This window comes from Varroa jacobsoni, unplaced genomic scaffold, assembly GCF_002532875.2.
Source record: "Varroa jacobsoni isolate VJ856 unplaced genomic scaffold, vjacob_1.0 scaffold_1144, whole genome shotgun sequence".
Classification (NCBI taxonomy): domain Eukaryota; kingdom Metazoa; phylum Arthropoda; class Arachnida; order Mesostigmata; family Varroidae; genus Varroa; species Varroa jacobsoni.
In genome coordinates, this window is record NW_019214046.1 from 1 (window position 1) to 22,376 (window position 22,376).

Here is a 22,376-nt window from a genome sequence, read left to right on the forward strand (position 1 = left end):
ATATTGGAACACAAGAAATAGCGGGAGAACCGGCAGCGAAAAATTATAAAGAGTACGAGGACAGAGGCGGTAGTGGTGGTGTCGACGACAACGACGACGACGACGACAACGACGACGACGACGAGCGAGGCAAACGCCACCAGTGAGTGCGAGACAGAGAGAACCGCCTTGCCACAACGAAAAGACGAGAGAGTGACGCGAGAAAACAGCTAGAGAAAACGGCTACTCACTGTCTTCTGGCGCTACTCTAGACGCGCTTCGCCAGCAGAACCACCGGTGATGGCCTGGCGGCCAGAAATCCAGTCCTCGTCTAGGCTAAGCCAACAGCTACAGCGAGGGTCTGGGGCCACAGCAGCGGGCGGCAAGATTCTGCGGTTCCTGCAGCTGCTATTACTACTACTACTGCTGCAAGCGGCCTACAGAACTGCAGTAACGACTAAAGCAGCACCAAAACAGTACCTTCGTAAGTAGCAGGACCAACCAGAAACGTTACCGAGGAACTACTAGGCCCGTTTTCGTCGACGAAAAAGGTCGGAAACAGCCAGCTTTTGCTGTCTTCAGAGCGACGACAAATCGCGCTGTTACTAGAAATAAGAATTTCCACAATGTCTATATATTTAGTCGTCGTGTGTACGGACCTGGTAACCTACTGGACCTAGAGCCCTACCTTCGCTAAGTCAACTTGGCCCGATCATCAATGGTTTAGAGACTCTAAAGAAATAAGTATACGGATTTTTACGAACTTTCTATCATCATAGTTCGCTGATCTCTATCAGGTCATAGTAGCGAGAAATTCAGGTCGAATAGAAAAGGTTTCCGAGTCTCAGAAGTGTACAAGTCTTCATGGAAAACAGGCCCCCAAACATATTTATAAACAGCATGCAACAGGACAGACCCACCAATGATGGACATAAAACTAAAATCCGAGAATCAGTACTTTATTAGTAAGAAAAATACAACAAAAAATATTCCCAAAAAAAATCCATATGACGATGTCCACCGCGAAGAGAAAGCATGAACGACAAAATAAATATCATTACCTCTTTTGAGTACATCATGAAAACAAGCGGATGCGCATCATATATTATTTTCCCCTTGCATGTTGTTCCTGTCATTACTCTATCTAGACGAGGAAACGTATATATTTCCATTCAGTCGCATTAAAGAGTATCATTGCACGTATGAAAAGATGTGTGCCCACTGTATTTACCTAACGAAATTTCTTTCCATATATATAATAGTGTACTTCTTTGTATGTATGTTAATATCTCTCAGATCGTCTGTTCATCGTCTTGACTCCTGCTGTGGTCAGGGGTAGGTTTTGCAGCACGAGCAGCAGCACCCGTCTTGTTCGAGGCACAGGAGCCTGCTGTTAGGCTCACATACTCATCGACCCGCAGGCCATTGTTGCTGCTGCTGCTCTTGCTTTTTCGGGTGTTTTGGTCATCCGCCAATATCGACTGTTCGACTCGTTCAACTGCTTATCGCGAGTCACTCACTACCGTAACTCGCTGCCAATGCAATGACGGCCGCCATACGCGCGTAGAGAAGTATTAGCGGTAGTAACAGTGGTAGTCTCGTGGTGTCAATCGCGACGCTCGTCAATGCATGACCTCGAAATATCGACGCTGAGCACATACACGCTATCGACAAACGCGCTAGCAACAGCAAAACCACCGCCATCACCACAATTACCACCCGCTGCGATGAATTGCTCGTTGTCAACGACGACGATCGTGGAATGCTGCTGCTGTCGCTGCTGGGCGTCAGACTATGTTGAGAATTACGAGAGTGCCACGACGACAAAATAACGACAAAGAGAACAAACGACAATAAGAAGAAGAGTGCTGTTGGCTCGCGTTCTTTCTATCCCTCTCGCACCCTCGATCTGCGACAAGCCATGTGTGTTCTGCTGATGCTCGCACGCTGTGATGCCGATAGTGGCCGGGAACAGACCATCCACTCGACAGTAGTTTATTGTCTCGTCGTTGCCTGGCGGTCGATGGGGACTCGCTCGCCAGCGCAGCCACGACCGTACAGACAAACAGTCTGACTTGTTCGTTAGATACAACATCGAGTTTGTATGATGTGCCTGATACATGAGCCAAGATGAGCTGCAGCTGAGTGGCAGGCCGGCAAGAAAGCATAGCCCTCAGCATTTCTGCCGCAACAAACTCCCAGGCGGGAGCAACAGCTCTGCGGGAGCAGAGCTTCATTGGGTCATGCGGCACCTTATGCAGAAGATGAAGACAACACAAACGAAAAGCGGAACAAAGAGAACGGAATACGCGGGGTGTTAGAGACAACTATGGCGGCGCTCCAGTTCGATCAACTGAATCCTGTCTGTTGCCTTTAGCTCCGTATGGAACTTCCTTAGTCTTTCTATGTTTCTGCTATGGTTCCGTATGGTCCTTCGCTAGTCCTTGTAATCCCTCAAGCCCAGCCCGTGGATCCGACATGGATACCGACATCACCTTCAACTTACGTATTTCTTTCGTATGCAACTACCAGCCACTAGAGAGGCGAACACTACAATCCCCATCGTTTGTGCGGCCATCGTCACTCGCCAAGCTTTTTTCGCGATCACTCCCAAAGCTCCCATTGTTGAGTCGTTTCTGGTAGCCCCACTAAAGCAACCGTTCCACAGCTGTTTGCACTAGGAGAACGATGGGTTGAGTGGCCTGCTCCGGCCCGTCGGCCTGTTCGCTAGAACGCTTCTTATTCTCGTCATCGTCGTTGTTGTTGTTGTCCTACAACCCACCGTTCTTCTGCTGTTGCTGCTGCCGCCATCGGCCCCAAGACAGGTCCTCACTACCACTACTGCTTGCCCCGCAACTCCAACGCGCATCACCACCCCAGCCTATCTACTTTCGCCTTCCCTCCCGTTTTACCCACGGCACTCCCCCGTTTGCGTTACAAGCAAAGGGGAGGCACAACCAAACAGGCGCGGAACGCGCGGGCACTAAGCCAGACCGTTGGTTCATTCCCTAGCGAGCGGTTCTGCAGGCGACAACGAAAACGACCCCTGCTGCTCTTGGCTCCTGCCACTCTGCTGGCCCCCCACAGTCGAGCATCACACTGTTCGGCGTTGCTCCTCCGCTGTTTCGGCTCGCCGACTCTCCTTATGAGCACAGCGTTTTCTCTGTACATCGTTCTCTCAATGGCGCTAACCCACCAGGAACGCGTTTCCCGCTTGCAACGCCGCCGACGAAGCCACCAACGCGGCCAACATCGCTGTCACCGCTACGGCCACTTCCATCACCGCCATAGCCGCCGGGGCTCCTGCCACTATCACCCAGCCCTGAGGGTCTGAAATGCTCTCTCTGGTCCCTCCTTACGCGACCACTGAGTCGTAAACTGGCATAAATAATTATATACGACGAGCAGCTAAGGGGCAACCAGGATGTGGAGAAGGTTAGGGCATTAGTTGGATGTCGGTTGGCAGACCCGACCCCTTTAAGCCTGCCGTTACCGTCGGTCGTTTGAGTGGAGAGGGGCGTACGAGGCTGGCGCAAGGGGCAGTGGCGGATCCGTTGAGCTGCTGCTGGGAGAAAGGTGTAGCGGCGGTGAGTACTTTGGATTTACCGGGGGTCGGGATGGTTGGGGTAGGAGCAGCTCCACTTCTATCACTGTTGCCAGCCGCGGTGACCACCATCACGTATGAAAGACCAGGGGGCTAGGGACTCGTTCGGACGCTTTACTGACTTGAAGGAGGGTGGCATGTCGAGGTCGAGCGAACCGAGCTGGGTTGGACCGGCTGAACCGGACGGCGAACTAAGGCGAGGAGCATCTCAATTGCGCGCAGCGGCGGCAACGGCAGAGCTTACTACTGCCTCCTTTTTCTACCCATCCCCCTAGGCCCATTCGCTCCATGTTCGGTGTTCCGACCCTGTGTACTTGTGCCTGCGTGCTATGTAGCGTGTGTCTTGTACGTGCGCTGTGAAAGCACGTACACACGCTATGCACGCACAGCATAGAGAGCCGTGGCCCGTTATGCGTCAACCATCTACCCACACGCCTCGTCGTCCCCACCTTATTACCCTGCCTATCTGGCAGACAGCCATTTTTGCCTATCAGACTCTGCTTAGGTTCTATCCGCTTGCCGCCTTCCTTCCTTCTCTCGATCGGCTGCTTCTCTTCGGCTGAAGGCACACTCGACTCTAGCGTCCTCCCCACGGTTGATTCCCTGGTCCTATACTCTTTTCCCGGTCACTCTCGCTCCCCGATTCTCCTCTCAACCTTACCCTATCTTTCTTTCCTGTTTTCGCCTGCATCCCCGTAACTTCCCTTCTCTCTCTTCCTTCCGTTCTTTGCCTCGTCTTTTCACTCTCTTTACCCTAGCCAACATCATCGTCTCGCCTTTAGCCGTTCTCAGTCTCTACTGCACCCTCTCATACTCGGCACAACCTCATACTTCCTAGCAGCACACACCCTACCTCCCTCGGCGCTTACTTCGGAAACGAGGAGTGGCGAGTAAAGGGCAGGCTGACGCTTCAGCCACCACCGAGCCATCTAACCATCTAACTCGGCGAGAGGCTCTCGGACTCGCTTGCGAGTTCGCCCACTCGTTCACTGGTCCGCACGCTGCTAGCCATCAGCGAGTACCCTCAGAAGGATAACAGAGGCCACAAAGCGCCACTACCGCATCTCGCCCCTATCTTTCCCTATCAATCCCCTACTTTCCCCGCCTTGCTTCAAGACCGACATTCGCCTCCACACATCCAAACAGTTCCCGTCGCGTTTCACCCAAGTCCCACCACCAATGGCAGCAGATCACCCTCTACTACAAGTACTACGACAAACTCCCGCCACCTATCGTCCGCTGCTGCTGCTGCTGTTAGCCTCAACCGCGAAGACGACGAAATGGACGACGACAACCACCACGCACTGGCTCCGAGTTAGTGAGCGACTGAGCGGGAAGGAACGAGTGAGATGGGCGCGCGGCTCGGAGCGCGGCCGGCAGGGCATCGGCAGTATCAGGAACGGCACAAGCATTACCGACTACCCTCCAGTAAAGAACGACAAGCACCATGCTGTAGTATAGCATCAGGAGGCGAAAGGTAAACGCCGCTGGTCGACTGGAGACGAGTCAGCGGTGGTGGGGGCTCTGGTACTGCTCGTATAAGGGTAGAATACTAAAAGAATGAGGTGGCTAACAGAGACGACAGCGGCGGCGGGCGCGGCCATGTGGTGGCAGGGGTTGACGGGACAACGAGTGCGATCGCGAGCAATGACTGCGCTTCCGCCTGCTGAAAAAGTCGAAGTAGAAGCAGTAGAGGAAAGATCGAGAACAGGATGGAATGACTAAGAAGCTGATGATCATGATGATAACAGCAGCGACAACAACGATGGACATAACAGTAACAACATGACGAGGACAAGGATGGTAATGGCGGTAGCAGCAGCAACAACAACAGTCGAAGCCAAATCGCGTCGCTGTCTTTGGCAGTCTTTGCTCAAGTAAGCAGCAGCAGCAGCGGTGGAGGTGGTAGTTGTCGTAGCGGCAGTGATAGCGGTGGTGATGGCGGCAGCATTCGATGCTTTAGTCGCCTAATCGGCAACCATTTACTCAATCGACCTGAGACGAACCGAATAATTATCATGTCGCCGACAGGGACGCGGCGCGCGAAAAATCAATGGACTTCACACACACACACACACATTCGCACATAGAAGTAAACGGAAAAGCATATATATACAAACCGATAGAGCGTATATGCATACATTTAAATAGATATCTACTTAGACTAAAAGAGCCACACACGAGTAGCAGACGGACAGATTGATACATGCACCATTCCACGCACACTCACAGTTCTGCATACATTCTAATCTGGGGTATCACAAAACGCGTTAAAGAAAAGAAACATCACATCCACAAGAGCCACAACGCGGCTAAAAGACAACAGAGATCGAAGAGCGAAAAGAATCGTTTGGACGATGACAACAACAGCAGTAGCACCAGCAGCTGCAACGGTGATGATAACGACAGCGTCACACCGAGCTTTGCTGCTGCTGATGGCCAGTAACAACAAAATAGCATGAGCCCGAAGAGGCGCCGGCAAACAGACAGAGACGAGCAAACAGGGAGGCCGGTCGGCAATCGCGTCTCAACAACGAGAGCGTAAGAGGGTGAAAGGATGATGAAAACGAAGAAACGCATTAGAAGCAAGAAGCAATGAATTGAAGCGAGAGAACCGAAAAAAGGCTGCAGATGGAAAAGTATCGCTGTGAATGATGCTGATGCTAATATGATGGCGACGATGCAATGCGAAGCTAGCGCGCCTGTTGATGTTGACGGCGTTGATGGTTATGATGTCGGCGGCTAACGAAGACGACAGCAGACGCGGTGATGGTAGAATTGACGGGCATAACTTTGGCAAGAATGGAAAGTATCTTCTGTATGTGAAGACACAACAGCGGCGGCGGCGGCGGCGGCAAAAAAAAGACGAACTAAGGTCAGAAGAAATAACAGCTGCTGTGGCGGCAGCAGGAATAGCCGCGGTGATGATAATGTAACTGCTACATCGACATTAGAAGCGGTAGAAAAAACATTATCGAAAATTATCACTATTCGCAATAGGGACAATAACAAACAATAAGATGAGAAAGAAGAAGCTCGGCAAACAAGTTACTCTCTATCAGAATTCGCATTTATTATTATTATCATAGTCAGCAATACAACGACGATGACTTTGACGACGAAGACGTCAACAAACGAAACGATAATCATAAAACAACAGTGGGACACTGGTACTACAGTTTATTATGTAATCATATGGATAGTAAATAATATATAAAAAAAAATATATAACATAATATGACCATATATAATCTTAGCGAGCTTGAGGAACGGTAAGCGCAAGACAGGGACATGAGTATAAAGTCGATAGGAATGAGAGTCAACAACGACAACAACAGACGAGAAAAACCGCCAAATTAGTTAACATACGTCATAAGCAGTACATGTTAGCTTGGTTATTGAAAATCGGATGTCCATGTAGTAGGTAATGTATATACATTGTACTCTTTTTACGGCCATTGCGACAACAATCACCACTGGCAAAGGCGTCGGTTATGCTACATGGGTATTCATACCATTACTAGCGTCGCTGTAAAAGAATTTGTTGTCAGAACGACAAACAGCAGTAACATAAGCAGCAACAAAAATAACAGCCGTAACAGAAATTCAGATAGCAATACCATTACGAACAGCAGAACTGCCATCGACGAGCCGGCCGCAAAACGCACTTATGCATTGGCACAGTGTAACATTAGCGTGATTGAGAGGCGCCAAGATGGAAGCTGGTTGAGTGGCGAGCAAACGGATCCATCCAGAGGAAGGAATGAACTGTAGTTGTCGTCTTTGTTGTTGTTGTTGTTCTTGTTGCCGGCAGGCAGCTTCGCTGCCGCTGCGCCCACGGAAAGCGGATCTGATCTTCGCGCACACGACAGACGCATCGCGCAATAGCTGCAGTAATGATAACAGCCACCGAAAGCGCTCAAAATTATCCTATTTCATAACTTGCTATTTTCGCCGATCCTGAGCTGAGTCGCGAATCGAGAGCCATTTCCCGTTCGCCGTTTACCGTTGGCGTTTGCCACGACGACGACGACGACGACGACGACAACGACAACGACAACGACAACGACGACGACAACGACGACGATGAACGACAACGACGACGACGAACGACAACGACAACGACAACGACAACAACGACAATAACAACAACGACAACAACAACAACAACGACAACGACAACAACGACAACGACAAGAAACTGCGACGATGATGAGCGAAATTGACAGGCGCGGCAAGCCCGCTGCTTTAGCCAGAAAACACGATCCGAGACGACGTTACAACGCCAGAAGTTGCCGGCCAGAGTCGCAACCAGCGCGAGTGAGCCAAGAATAGGTTTTTGCCACCCAGCTATCAAAGCGCTCGTGTTCTTTTTTTTTTTCTGTCCCTCGTTCGTAACGTTCATCAGCCGGCAAGCTCTGTCAGTCAGCCAGCCAGCCAGCCACCCTCTAAGTGATTGCGACTGAGCCTAACAGAACTGTCGTTGTCGTCGGCGTCGGCGTTAGCATCAAGGAACCGATGAATCGATTTCGTTGCTTTTCCAACTGCGTCTTCAGTGTGGCCATACATGCTTGTATAGGTGGATTTATATATTGCTTTTCTGTGCGTCAGCGTATCGCCAAAAACCCCAAAAAGAATTGCTAGGCGCGCAATTGCCATGGAGATCATTGAGCTGCTGATGGCAATGATCTTGATGCTCATGGTAGCCAGCTGAGGGAGGGAATCAAGCGGCCATTGGGTCGCTACATATGGCGCCGCCTCTGTAGTAGATGCTGTGAAGCTCTGCGGTGTGACGAGTCAACAACTACACCACCTCTAATAGTGACAAGTTTCGTTAGAACAGTTGACAGCGTAGCAGCAGCTGCTCGTACTGCTGCCGCCGTCGCCTGCTTACTGGCTTCCGCTGCCGTATGTGAATTATGCTGCAGTGGGTCAACTGCACTGTGAACTTGTTCAAAAGCGTTCGCTTGCTTTTCTATTGCCGCTTGTCGCCGTTGGTCATTACTGCTTTGCTGGCTGATATCGATAGGATGAGATGCAATAGCAGTGAAGAAGTCGAAACAGGACTAGTCACTCGACTAAACTGGTTGGCTTCCCGTTGTTTCTTTATGGGGCTAAAAAGGCAGCTGCCAAAGGAAAATACACTAGTGGTAATTGTTCATAGTGGTTGTAGGAAAAAGAATGACTTAAAGTGGCTAGTCGATTTGTCTGCCACCGATTTCAGCATCTTTAAGCTATTGTGCAAGTATTAAATACACCAGTATAAATCACTTTTCCGTGTTTGAACTATGCTGGCCGCTGCTGAGTTCGGCGGTTCCGGTTTAAGAGCCTGGTTTTGCATCGTGGCTATCGGAGAGGGAACGTTGAGCCTGCTATCATAGCGAAACTATAAACAAATGTTGCTTGCGGACGATTGTGGCGAGCTCGAAATGAAATTACGATGGGTTCTGAACCCAACGAACCAATCCCGTTCCCGATCGTGATCGACGTACCGAGCTGACGCGTACAGAGAAGACAACCATACGGACATGGAGAAAACCGCCATGCTGTCGCTGCCGCTGCCGTTGTTGCAGCTCTTGCTACTAATCCTGTTGCAGTTCATTTCGCTTGATGAGCGGCTGCACTGATAAGAAGAGGCTGAAAACAATGAGTGACCACTAAATATTCATCGACACTCACTGCTGATGACGCACAGCAGTGCGCTACTGTGATAAGTAGAGAGAGAGAAAGCGAGAAAGAGAAAAAGGGGAAAAGAGCCTAACTGGATTCAATAACAAGCAGCGCAACAGCAACGACAACAACAAAGCTATAGCTTTTTCTAGTCTATAGCGTCTACGATGATGAAAACGTGCAGCAAGCATTGCTGCTACTGCGACGTTGTCAGCTACCGTAACCAACCCAACCACAGATAAGGCCCACGTTTTTCTGACAATAACAACAACAACAGAAACCATGATGATGTTGCTCACGATTGGAACTTCGCTGTGTTGAAGCTGAAGAGGACAGGCAAGAGGCAAGGCTCCGGTATGAATCCCCTTGTGCTGCTGTTGTTGGTGCCGATTATGACCAACTATGATCACGACTCTTTGACGAAAGAAGTCGAGTGGAAGTAAAGAAGATATCTGCAGGAAACCATGATGAGGGTGCTAGTCCAAGGATAGTCAACCAGATAGTGAACAGGCAAGGAATGCCGCTGTTACCTTACCAGCTGTAGTAACTTAAGAAATAACAGGCCGCAATATCGCCAGCGTCAACGCCATGGTGCATTTTCCGTGGACAGAGATACCTGACGGATACAGACGTTGCTGTTGAGCGCAGTCGAATTGTCGCCGCCTTTTTACAATTGGCAGTTCGGCTAGAAGACAAAACAATAATAGGGCGAAGACGAATAGAAACAAGTACTTGTAGGGGAAAGGTTGCTGATGGACGGGAGAAGCTAATTGACTCAGTACGAAACTAAGTAAATGCTACTGTGCTTTGCAGGGCGGGGCGGGCAAGCGGAGAATGACTAGTGGGAAATGGCCAACAGCAGAACTACAATAGGGCAAGGCGGGATTCGATGCCTCATAATTCGTTCAAACGGAACGGATCGATGGGTAGATTCGGCCAGTTGAAGATTTGACCAACAAGAAGTTCGTTGTCCATCACCAGCGAGTAAAACAAGCCGTTCTGAGTAAGTAACGAAATTAGGCAAGGCACGGTTTGGGTAAGAGTAGCAAGTTATCAGGATGGGCGGAAGTTCAGGATTACACAAAAGTATCCTACGTTGTGTGGCGTGACGGATACGGTTGACTACATCGGCTACGACCGCTAATATTATTGTAGCAAACTGCTAAGTACAGCCGAAACGAGAAGACTATTTCACTTCAAGCGTAGACGAAGCCGGCAGTAGAGTTGTCGTAGAGGCGATTGCAATAAGAACTCGTCCTAGTGTAGATTTAGGTATCCTGATTCATCAACAGTCCCGTCAGCTGGGCTCCTTGCCGTCTGATCTGACATTCTGCTGCAATATACCGGCCGAATTAACTGGGCAATTTGTTCAGTTCACACAGCTAAACTATTTCTGCTAAAATGTGTTACGACAGTAGCTCCGTAATAACGAACGTGCTGCTAGACCCTGGCCAGTTTGTCCCCATGATAATGTAGTGAATGACGTGTTTGCCTGCTAAATTTGAGGCGCACATCGTGGTCTTGGTTCGAATTTGGGCGTACACACACGGTTCGTTTCGGGTTAAGAGCTAGCTGTTTGATAAAATGCCTAACTGCGGTACCGGGCATAAAACTCGAGACATCCAATCGGACGACCAATGCATGATCTTGTTGGCAATAGCACTATTCAGAGTATTCTTCTTTGCCAAACAAACTGTCTGTTTTTGCTAGGGGAGTGGTCAAATTACCTATAGATGGGTTGCGGGCATCACGGGTCCAGCGAAATGTATTGAGTGCTATATATATTATTGACGACATTTTTAGTATCTCAAATTTAATCTTCACTTGCTAGCTATCTCGAGTGAACCAACGTGGAGTAACGAGTGGAGATGCTCCCGTTTATCACAGCCTTCTACTATACAAAACATAGTTTTCCCTATTTAACGAACATCTGTTGTACATCTAGAATTTCTATTTTATAACGCCTGTTTAGGCAAAATGGAACAAATAGTTGTCTGTGTCGGCAAATTTAGAATTCAGGCGATTACTATGAATTAACATTATTAACATCGTTTCTACAAATTATTTAGCAAAGTAAGCATATGTTTGTTGAGATTACTCTTAAATGCTCATCGTCCAATCATGCATCCAGCAGGTAGGTAAGCCGCTTAAATGGGAAGTTTCATAACTTGACCATGTGTTAATCTTATCAAATACAAAGAGCAGATTTTCGAAGTCTGCCATATACGACCCTACGTAATGTCTTCCTATATGCCAAGGTTGCCAAGTCTTAACGACTCACACTCTGCGCTGGCCTTATTAAACGCATCGATCCTGAACACTACATATACATATCCTTGAGTCGCTTCCAAATGGTTGTCAGCACGGATCACTGACTTTATTATTATTTTAAACATACTAAAATTTGAAAGATTCCAGCAGAAGCGAATTTTTTTTTAAATTTTAAGTGATAGGCCTTGTTGTATAAGTCAAATAAAGTTCTAGCACTACTGATTGAAGTGACAACGATTGACAACGGCTTTGGATAACCATGGCTTCGATGTGGATAAAAACTATAGCCCATTTTTGAAATGGCGAGACGTTCTTACCCAGATTTTTGCGAGAGGCCGCTTAACTGCTTAAAGTGTGTGCATCTCTGTCATATAAAGATCAACCAGCTCTGTTTGTAAAACAAAAAAAGCCTTTTAAACCTAATACTTTTTTGCTTTGGTAGCTCCCTTCGCATCTCTTACCTGTTTATGCGTAGGGATATAAACTGCATGAATCCACCGCACTATAGAATACAGACTGAGTTACACCTTACCATGTGTTCGAAGCTGTTCATCAAGCCACGAGTTTCCCTACGCTGTTCGGCTCGGAAGCAATTTAGTTGCAAATGTACCGGTTGGACGACAAGGCACGAAAGGCCCCATCTCCTTTTCGACGGAAAAATGAGACGCCTCTTCCAACTGAACTGATCCCAAATGCCAAGCAAATTTCACAATCAGGAGAAGATAACAATAATAAACACTCGGGGGTTCTGACTGGCAGCGAAATAGTGTCCGGTTCGCTTCCTGAAAGCTTCGTTTTCACTAACCGTACACACCAAGGAATAAGGAAGTCTGCGTAATCCGCTTTGTTGGCACACTGATACACTCGACCTGTATTTTGTATTAGATTTTCTTGTCTTCATCATAAAGTGAACACGTTCGAGAAGAATTTTATTTTTCAAGGCGCTTTAAATGAAGCATTTCTGTGAACTTAGTATTTTTTTCTCTTTTGTACCAGTGGAAATTTATTAGTGACGCTTCGCCTTAGTAGATCAGCTAGCCATACTTGCGCGGACGCCTTCTACTCAACTGCGATGCATTTGCTCAATGAGTCCATGGGGCTCTTCCTTTACGCCCTTCCGGAAGGGCAAACATCCACGGAATCTCTCTGATTCTATCCGCAACTAACAACTTTCAAAAGAGCCAGTGATTCACCGATCCAAGCATCAGCACGTTAAGGAGGAGAGCCCCGTTTTACTCAAACAATTTCTGTACGATTTATTCAGCGTAAACGGCTGTAATCAATACAAATTTATCAATGATTTATTGGCATCTCAACGGCGCCGCTCTGGCCTTGGCTAATAGAACCGAACTTTCTGATATATTCTCCTCGAAGGCTTCGCACAATTGTCGAACTCGCGTTGTAAGGGCAGTGTTGCTGCCGTTGAAACACCCCTGACCACCTCGCCGTTAGAGATCGACTACAGCAACTCTCAAATAGGTTACGAAATCTCTAAATATTGCAACGTTTCAATTGATCTTTTACATGAAATGTCTTCACTAGTCATCTTAGCGAGGCCAGTGAGCGTACTGGATCATTTGATTCATGTCAGACATTTCAGAAGTAGCCAGTCGTGCACTGGATGAGCCCTCAGAGAACTCTGATGTTGGTGTTCTCCAAAAAGACACCGATCGCATCAGAGATGTTGCTTCTAGCAGTTTCACTTTAACGTCGATGGGGCTTAGTGACGTCTGTTAGTTATCTCGTTCTAATCGGTCGTGTTGGTAACATACGAATCTTAACGAGTTGGGTAAATTTTACTTTAGGCAAGTTTAATCTACGGAAAATTGTTTCCTTCAATGATCGACGCTCCCAGCTCATTATTCTGCATCAGCATGACTTCTGGTTACTACAAATCAAATTTGTTCCTGACATCCAGTTTTAATTAACTGCTTATTGGTTGTTGTCTACTCTACCAAACCCAGTGGAACAATCTTGAACATGACATTTAGCTTTTCCGGGCTGCACGAACTCGCCACAACTTCTGGTCCAATTGAATATCAATGTCCAATGGTAAAATTAGTGTTCCATTTTGACTTTTGACATCGAATACAGAGGTTTTATGTCTCGAACACAGAGGAAGTCACGAAGGCCAACATACGTAGTTTTATTCCTCTCGTCTGTAATTGCTCCTGTTGAATACCACCTAAAACCTCGATCGGAAACTAGACAAACTGGAATATCTACAAGCCAGGCTCTCATCGCTTCTGAATAACGAGTTTTGCCCCCCCCCCCCCCCCCCCCCAACCGCCCTTCTCGACCGGCTATAACAGAGGCCACACTGTTACCTTGATGCTCCTTGACATTTCCAAGCTGTAACCAAGGTCGGCATCGATAATAGGTTACGCGACCACATATAAGTAAACATCTTCCATTGAACGCGTAGGTCTGTGCTTCTTCAAATGAGCGACCATCACACAGTGTCGAGCGCACAAATTTGGCTTTGTTTTTTCCTAATAGATACGTAGTTTGAGCTTTGTCTTACCTATGTCTAGTATCTACTCGAATCAACTTTTTTTTTTGCTTGTTACTACTACTATTATTGTTGAGCTCTGCTGCATCCATCATTAAATTTGCTTCGTGCTACTTTTCTGATCAGTGACAAAAGAGGCAAATTTTTTTATTGGCTTAAACGGCTCCGGCATAATACTAACGAACGAAAATATTTAGGTGGGAAGATAAAGGTTGTGCTTGGTACATTAGAGAGCTCATCTAAACGCCACACAGTGAAAGGCTCTTGACATTTCGCTATTTATATACAGGCATAGTGCAGTGTAGCTAGAGACCCAGGGTGTCTAAAAATGTACAGTCATTGGGTATTACCCTGAGAGGTAACTAAATACGGCGTTTGTTCCCCGACCTCATTTAAGCTCGACGAGATAGTAACATGGAATGTTTAAATATCCTATCCTACGTAGACAATTGCTCAATAGGAGGCTGAATCGAACAAATTGGTGAAGAATAAATATGCATGTAGGATCGCCTTGAAGAGAAAATGAAATGCATAATAGGCACATAAAAGAACTAGTAATCACGATTGTATTGTGGTAATAATTATTAGAAAATTTAGAAGATAACTTTTAGCTTCCATTAATTCACAAAGTAATAAAGCGTCAGTCAATGAGTTCAAATTTTTTTCTGTTCAGTGATTTGCATCGTTGCTTATATTTATCGATGCTGGTACTGTTGTGGCGCTAGCCCATAATGAGCCGCGGGTGTGTGGTACTAATTGCTGTGGCTGTTTGCAACCCCGGCAGCGCCCTACCTCCACCCACCCAATGTGTGGAGGATAGTCGGAGCTCATTACACAAAACAAAGAAGCAGAGCCTCCTGATATCGTCCAGCATACGCTAAACGGGTCTCACGCAGTTGCGATTGTGCGAACTATCGATGTTAATGGGTAACAACAGCATAACAAATGTGACGGATGAGAAGGGTGACAGAAGAGCTCTGCTATCCTATCTTGCGTCATTGCATACTCGGAGGTTATACCGGTCGGTCAGGTTGGCTAAAAAAAGCTATAAACCAACGCCCCAAGCGTTTTTCTTCTCTGAAGAAGAAGACTACCACGGCAAGCGAAACCAAGTCAAGCGGCCCACCCGAGTTGACGTGTATACAGACACTGATTGTCGGAATACTGCTTCCTGAAGAAGGGGGCTTTTCGTATGGCAATACTATATCGAGACCAGTGAGGCGGCACGGAGGTTGTGATAGAAGTAGAAAGAGGGAGCAAAAAATTGTGATGAGTGGGGCACATGACGGCAATCTTAACAAGAAAGCCGAAACCCTGCTAGGATATAATGTGTCGGAACATAAAGAGCTAAGAGAGATGCATTCTCTTCGAGTGAAAGACAAGCTGTTTGCTGTTGTCGCTCCATGTCTTGCCCCCGAGGGACATCGAGTGATAGACGGAGCTAAAGCCAGTGCTATCTTTTAAAGCAATAATTCCTAATCTTGAAGACTACTCCACGCCCCTCCCTCGCCCTGTTTATCCATTTCTACCATCCCTATTGTTGTAGGCGACTTCGTCTACATCAATGAGGGCCCGTTAGACGGAAAAAACGAAACCACTCATGATAACTTGCATATAACAATGATTACACCCAATTTTTCCTGTAAAACGGCATAAGGCTTGAAGTAATTATCGACTAGCAGTGCGCATAGACACAACAACAACTAATGGATGAATCTATAGTTATATTATAACAAATAATTATGTATATATTTTAACACATGTGGTTGTATATGCATAGATAAGTATTTGTACACGTTGTGCAAGTTTCTGTACCTATGCTTTACATATGGCTCTTATGCGGTGTGTGCGATTGTGCTTGAGCATACGAGTGAAATGCATGGAAAAATCGGAAATCGAGCTAGCCTCAAAGATCATTATATCGTGACAATGCGGCATCGCGACTACGAATTTCCAGTGCTTGTTTTTTGATAGCTACGACTGCATTTATCAATCCCTCCCTACCCTAGAGATCTTGTTTAACCAGTCGTTCACTCATCCGAGACAGATCATGAGGGTCAGTTGATGATACGGTTGTTGTTACCGAGAAGAGCTGACGACAAGCTCGGTCCGGCACAATACAGCAAGAACATTGTAATGACGGCGGCGAAGGCGGCTGATACACACAGCCAGCGATCCATACCACTTTATCAGAATCAGAGGCAGCAAAGGCAACAACAGCACACTAATTAAGTTCGATGCAAAGCAAACGGCGGCGAGAGCGCCAGTGATCATAGGAAAGCTGAAACATAAAATGTGATACATTCATTGAGAGTGGCTGACCAAGAGAAGCTAGGCAGGCATTGATGCTATCTTGGAGGCTCGCACCCCTGATAGTTATACCAAGAGCTGGATATACCAAAACAACTCTCTTAAGCTGTCGTTAATCAAAGGATCTAAGGCCACTTAGACTGTCTCGAGGTTATCATCTCGATATGTATCTGACGAAACGAAGTTTAGCAAGTCAGCTGTAGAATGGCGATTCGGAGTGTTGTCTAGCACTTCATAGCAGCTTCCACTTGTACTTTTTTTTTTTTTTTTTTTTTATTTGTACTTCATAGACACCGGTTGCCCCAAAGCCTATACCCAGTACATATACAGAGCTGCAGTCTTCTTAATCCACTCTTACTGCACGAAGTCACCCGCAAATTGTATGTTGCTGCGTTGGCGCAGCGAACTGTTACGCACAGAAGGTATTAAACCACTAGCAGATGGTGGACAAGTTGACAATCATAGCAAGACTACTGACGATAATAACAGAGAAACTAGGTAGACAATAAATGAAAATTGAAAGTGGCCAACTTAACATTTTCCATGTATCGATTTAAGAGCAAATGACAATACGTCTAAGAGAACAGCGTAAGTACTAATTGAGACGATAACTAATATAGATGCACAAAAAGATGTAGTCTACGTGTGACACTGTTGAGCAATATAAAAGCCGAAAAAATAGGTATATATTAGATTGTATCATGTTATACAAGTAGGGAACAAGTGTCTAACAGCAAATACACTATTCAAGGAAAGGGAAAAGACTAGAACAGAATGACAAGTATCTTTTAACGAGGCTATTCCTTGGTGGAGTCGTTCCACACTAAAGGAAGACAAGGGCGAGAATAAATCAATGGTTTCATTTACTCGTTTAGAATATATTTGCTATGTGAGTAAATGTAGCTAGTATTGATCTAGGATGCGTAGAGGCAGATTCGATTGCTGACACCCTTCTGCTTCTCAGCAGCAGCCGAAACCGCGACTGTTTGACAGGAACGCTTGTGGTCTCAACAATAATAACGCATGAATAAGAGGTCTATGCATACGAAAATGAACTGATGACTGTTGTCGTCCTTCTTATAACAATATAATACTTACATATGTGGTTATGAATGGCAATGTCCCTTTTGTTATTGTTGTTATCGTCAGGCGTTAGCGTGGAATCAACCTTTCCGGTAATGGGAAGTCTCTTCGACTATGCGCCAGCTGCCCATAAATGTACGCGTTATGCGACCCACCACTAGGCGCGTGCTGGTTTGTGTCCGTGTGGTGACCAGCTTATCATTTCCTCGACTCTCGCAACACGGCAGACCGTTCGTCGCCTTGTGAAACTCCGAAGCCTTTTCCGCGAAAGTTCCCCTAGCCGACACCAGATTTCTCCCCACGCTCCGCGATGTGTAGGTGGATTGTACCGTAGTGCTGGCAAAATAGATTAAACGATAGAGTTTTTGGTGTTTGGTAGCGTGCCGGAGCGAATGGCGGACGCGTTAGCACTTCGGAGTTTCTACAAGGGCAAGGATAAGGAATAGGACTCATATGACGAGGGCGGTAAGTGACTAGTCAGCACACGTACATATAACGATGGCGCCGCCGATCGAACAGCCTCGAGCAATCGAGGCGTGGCCCTTCTCACCTATCGTGCCCAACTGTGGCAGCTTTACGGCTAGAGACACCGTCGATGCCCCTACGATGCCGTCGTGCTGCTTTTACTGCCACCGTTTTCACCCCTGGGTTGTCGGACTTTCACTACGAAGCGAAAGCAGAGGCTACAACTACTGTTACAGCAGAAATGCGAGGCTGAGGGCGGAGGTGACTAGTTGCGGAATAAAATATGTATATTGGGAAAGAGAACAGTAAACTTATCTAACGACAAATGCAAAGCAAGCCATGCAGCAGCCGGAACAGTAGCAACAAGCGGCCACATTTTGCCACATTGCACGACTGCTTGCTTCTGATGCGCTACGGCCTTTGACAGGACTACGTAGACTGCAGCCACGCTAGCAAACCTGAGAAAAGGAGCAGGTGCCCGACCGGCATGCGATACTTCTTTCTTGGAAAGTGCTATAGGACAACCACAGTTTCAGGGGCACAACACTGCCAACCAACACAACAGCATAGGTAAGTCGACAGCACGGCTATGTGTGCAGTGTAAGCAGGAAGAAGCACCGAACCGGCGCCCAAAGTCAAGTCATTTAGTTACATCGAACGGAATGTTGCGGAAATCTCCTGCGAAGTCCTCCCTGAAGTTCTTTATCCTTTTTTTTTTTTTTGTAGATTATCTGCTTGTGTACAAGGTTCGGGCAGTAGACTTTTGTTTTGTCTGTTGCTGTAGTATTTGCATAGCATGCAACATCGGCATGGAATGAAGGACGTCCGAAGCGGCCTCGCGATGAGAAGTCAGCGAGATAGGAGCTAAGCGGCTGGTACGAACGGAACTTTGAATGGAGTAGCGGGAAAGCAAAGAGGTTCGTTAGAACAAACTTCGACCACTAGAGTCTGGGATGGTAGAGAATGCTTCTGTAAAGTGAGGGGATGTTCTATATCCGTTGAAACAAGCATCAACACTACGTGAGAAGATCAGTTCCACGTTTAGCTTTGTCGAACATCAAAGTCTGTAAACAAGCTAAGTGTAGTTGGCGGATACGCGAGTTTTTGCATGACTTGAGTTACCGCTACTAGGTCCAGACCGCCAAGACAAACGTCTAGGAAAGATAGCGAAGACAAAAAAGTCATCGCAGGCATCAGTACCGCCATCGAACCTCACTCGCATTCAAATAGTTGATCTATTTGCGTTATGAGATGCTGGACACTGACGCGGTCGTTACTCGTTGCTTGTCACTGCTGGCGACAGCAGGAGTGAATGACCCCCAACATTTTTGCCCACCAACCCTAATGTTGCCCCCTGGCAATGTTCCGCGACCCCGAGGTAATCCGCCGCCAACCGTCGCAGCCGATGCAGCCCCAGCAACACCTCGTGGCTTTTCTGTTTCAGCAATTCGGCCCTATCTGCTCAATTCCATCACTTTATACAATATCCCATTGCATTGTACACAGGGTTAGTGTAGGCTGTAAAAAGGGGATTCGGTTCCAGCAACTGTAGCTATGGGAGTGGGCATTGTCATCGAGTGGCCCCCTAATGTACTCACACGCCTGCACCGACACTAAAGCGATACGAGACAATAACAAAGGCCACGAAGACGACAACACCAGCAAGAGAGACGGTAGAAGCTTGGCGACTTTTGCCTTTAGCATGCTTGCCTGCTATCGGCCGAACCGTCCAAACAATCTTTCGTACTAGCACAGAAGAGGAAAACTAGCTGGCATGTCAATGCTTTCAGTCAGTCCTTTACAAGAACACCCGCCAACTCCAGCAACACAAAAGCCGACTCAGAGGGGCAATTCAGGAGTAAGAATGGGTGAAAGATATAAAAAAAATAACGACAAAACAAGGCTAAGGGGTGTGTCTGTTTCTGCGGCCCGTTACCCTCCGTCCCTCTATGTAGAGTGCGTGGTCGATCACTCCTACCGAGACATGTATTCAGCGCTGCAAAGACACAACCATCAGCAACGCTGACAAAACAAGAACCTGTAAACGTCCTGCACAGCAAGCAGCTATATCTAAGGAAGAGCAAAAGAACGGACAATAGAGGACTGGCAGGAAACCTTAAGCGAAAAGACGTCAGAACAACAAATCAACAGGACGACCATGCTGATGATGACAGCTACGCTTGTGCCGTTGATCAGCCACAAAGGAAACCAACGGAGATGCAGACAGACCGAGCCATATCGAGAGCTGGAAGCAGTGACTAGTTTACTAAGACGTTGGATTAGAACGGCGTGACGAGCAAGCAAACTCGACATAAACTTGATTGATACAAGCTGCTATAAATAAAATATAGCACCAGCAGGTGGCAATAATAGATAGTCAGACTGGGAATAGTCAGCACAGTTGTGATCGGTAAGCAAGACGGGAAGGGTCTTATGGCTGGCAACAAAAAGCACGAACACGCACCAAAGAGTTGATACCTGGATCCAAAAACGTGTCGTGTGCACGGAAATAGGAGAAGGCTCCTGATCTCTTACTGCCCCCCAGTTCCACTCGACCCTTGTCTCCAACCTTCCCTCGTTCAAATGTATGCAACAGTGCGCTGCAAATATGCTGTTGACGAATAAGGCTAAACAAAACTAAGACAGTTTAGGCGTCTCCACAGGAATCAAGCTATAGATATGGAAAACGTGTCTAGCCTCTTTATCTTTAGATAAATAGTTGGCACGAACAAAAATTAAAGCTGAACGTAACACGAAATAATCGTGGTGTAGCATCAAATTGTATATTGTTGCGATGTGTTTGTTATACGTACGCTGTTTGTAAGTGAACGTTGAACGGCAGACACTGAGCAATAAAGAGAAACCACCAATTGCCTAAAGTAAGATTCAATGCATATGCCTGTGTTCGTGTATATTTAAGGGATTATACTGCAACAAGACGACTTAGGTCTATATGTGTTTATGCGCATAATCAAGCGTATAAACAAACCCAGGTATCACAATGGATAGTTATTCTTGTGCACGCTGAGAACATCGTGTCATGTATATATATATATAACGACAGATCCCTCAATAACTGTGATTGCGAGGCTAACATGTGTGAGTATTTCGTCATAAGTACAATGCATTGGCCGCTGTGAGCAGCCTGTTCCATAGTGAAGACCACTGCGCTCCTCCATTTTTCTCATTTTCGCTTTGTATAAATTCAGGTTTCTTTAGGTAGTGCAGCACATGTTCTTGTTCGTTCAAAGTTCAGGATCAAAAGGCCAGGCGAATTCTGGCACTTGATTGGCCCAGCGTTGTCTACCGCTTCTATCGGCAGCAGTAGTCGGCGTCGATTAATCGACTGGTGTCGGATCTTCGTCCCCCGCCTACAACTGGTAACAGCAACGGCATATATAGCGATCAGATGTGGCCTACTTCTTTTACTCTCTGTTTTTCGCTCCCTGACAAGACCTCGTAGCCAGCATGGCGAGCCTTACCTACTCTGATACCAACTCTGGGTAGATTCACGCTCATATTTAGTTACCCCAGTTTGGATACAGCCTGATACTGAGGTCTTGCACATCATGCAGAGGCTGAGTAAACTGTTCAGGGGAAAAAAGGAGACAATTTGCCCAGCCTGCCACTGGCATTAGTTGCAGTTGTAAAAGTACTGGCGTTGTAGCATTGCTTAGTTATAACAATCGTTGATTATGTGGCTATGCTTTGAATATGTTGGAATGAATGTGTGCCATCGAGGTGCGCTATCAAGTCACCCCGTTTTAGCATAATACCGATTCGGCAATATAGGGGTCCAGAATGAATAAGAGAAAGCCAAATGAGACATAAAGACTACTGCGTGCTCTGTAGCTCTGTAATGATTCTGAAAAACTACGCGGGTAACATAAGTGGCTTCACAACTGACCTTGCAAGAACTGAGGGATGACAAACATTGACAGATTGATAGAGAATTAGGCTTGCCCGATACCCATTCAGAACGCAACATTACTGTTGAGCCACTACTATAAAGCGAACCGTTATAATCAGATATATTGTAGTTAAGTATCTGGAATTATACATGGCAGAACGAGATTTTTACGGTCGGGAAAGGCTAGAACAAGTGAATTCGATTTTTTTTCCTTTTTTATTTGCACACAACCTTGTCGAGTTTTCAAAAAATATAATAAATACGTCGTAAAAAAACTTAACTAAATCTACACATTTAGTCAGTCAGTCAGCCAGCTCATTAATGAAATCGAGCAGCAAAATGTGATTTCGCCGTCTAAGTCCAACATAGTATAAAGACGCAAATCTTTTTTCATCCATAGTTTGTTTTAGAAAAATTCGATAGGCCCTCAAGAAACCGTACGTATTGTGACGCCGAAAAACTTCTGCGTTATGGTCCATTGCAGCTCCATTCTACATTAGTATATACTTTGGCGTTATGGATCTTTTACAGTTTCCTGGGCGCTTTTTTTTTTTTTTTTTTTTTTTTTTTTT

General features: G+C 46.6%; 1 long non-coding RNA gene across 1 annotated transcript in view; it reads left to right on the forward strand.

The window, feature by feature from the left end:
* Window positions 1–43: 43 nt before the first annotated feature.
* The window catches only part of LOC147752590 (uncharacterized), a 37,403-nt gene continuing 15,070 nt past the window's right edge, over window positions 44–22,376 (forward strand). Inside the window, exons 1-2 of the long non-coding RNA XR_015313642.1 lie at window positions 44–463; window positions 10,067–10,256. This is a non-coding gene — a long non-coding RNA (uncharacterized LOC147752590). The remainder of the gene's footprint in view (window positions 464–10,066; window positions 10,257–22,376) is intronic.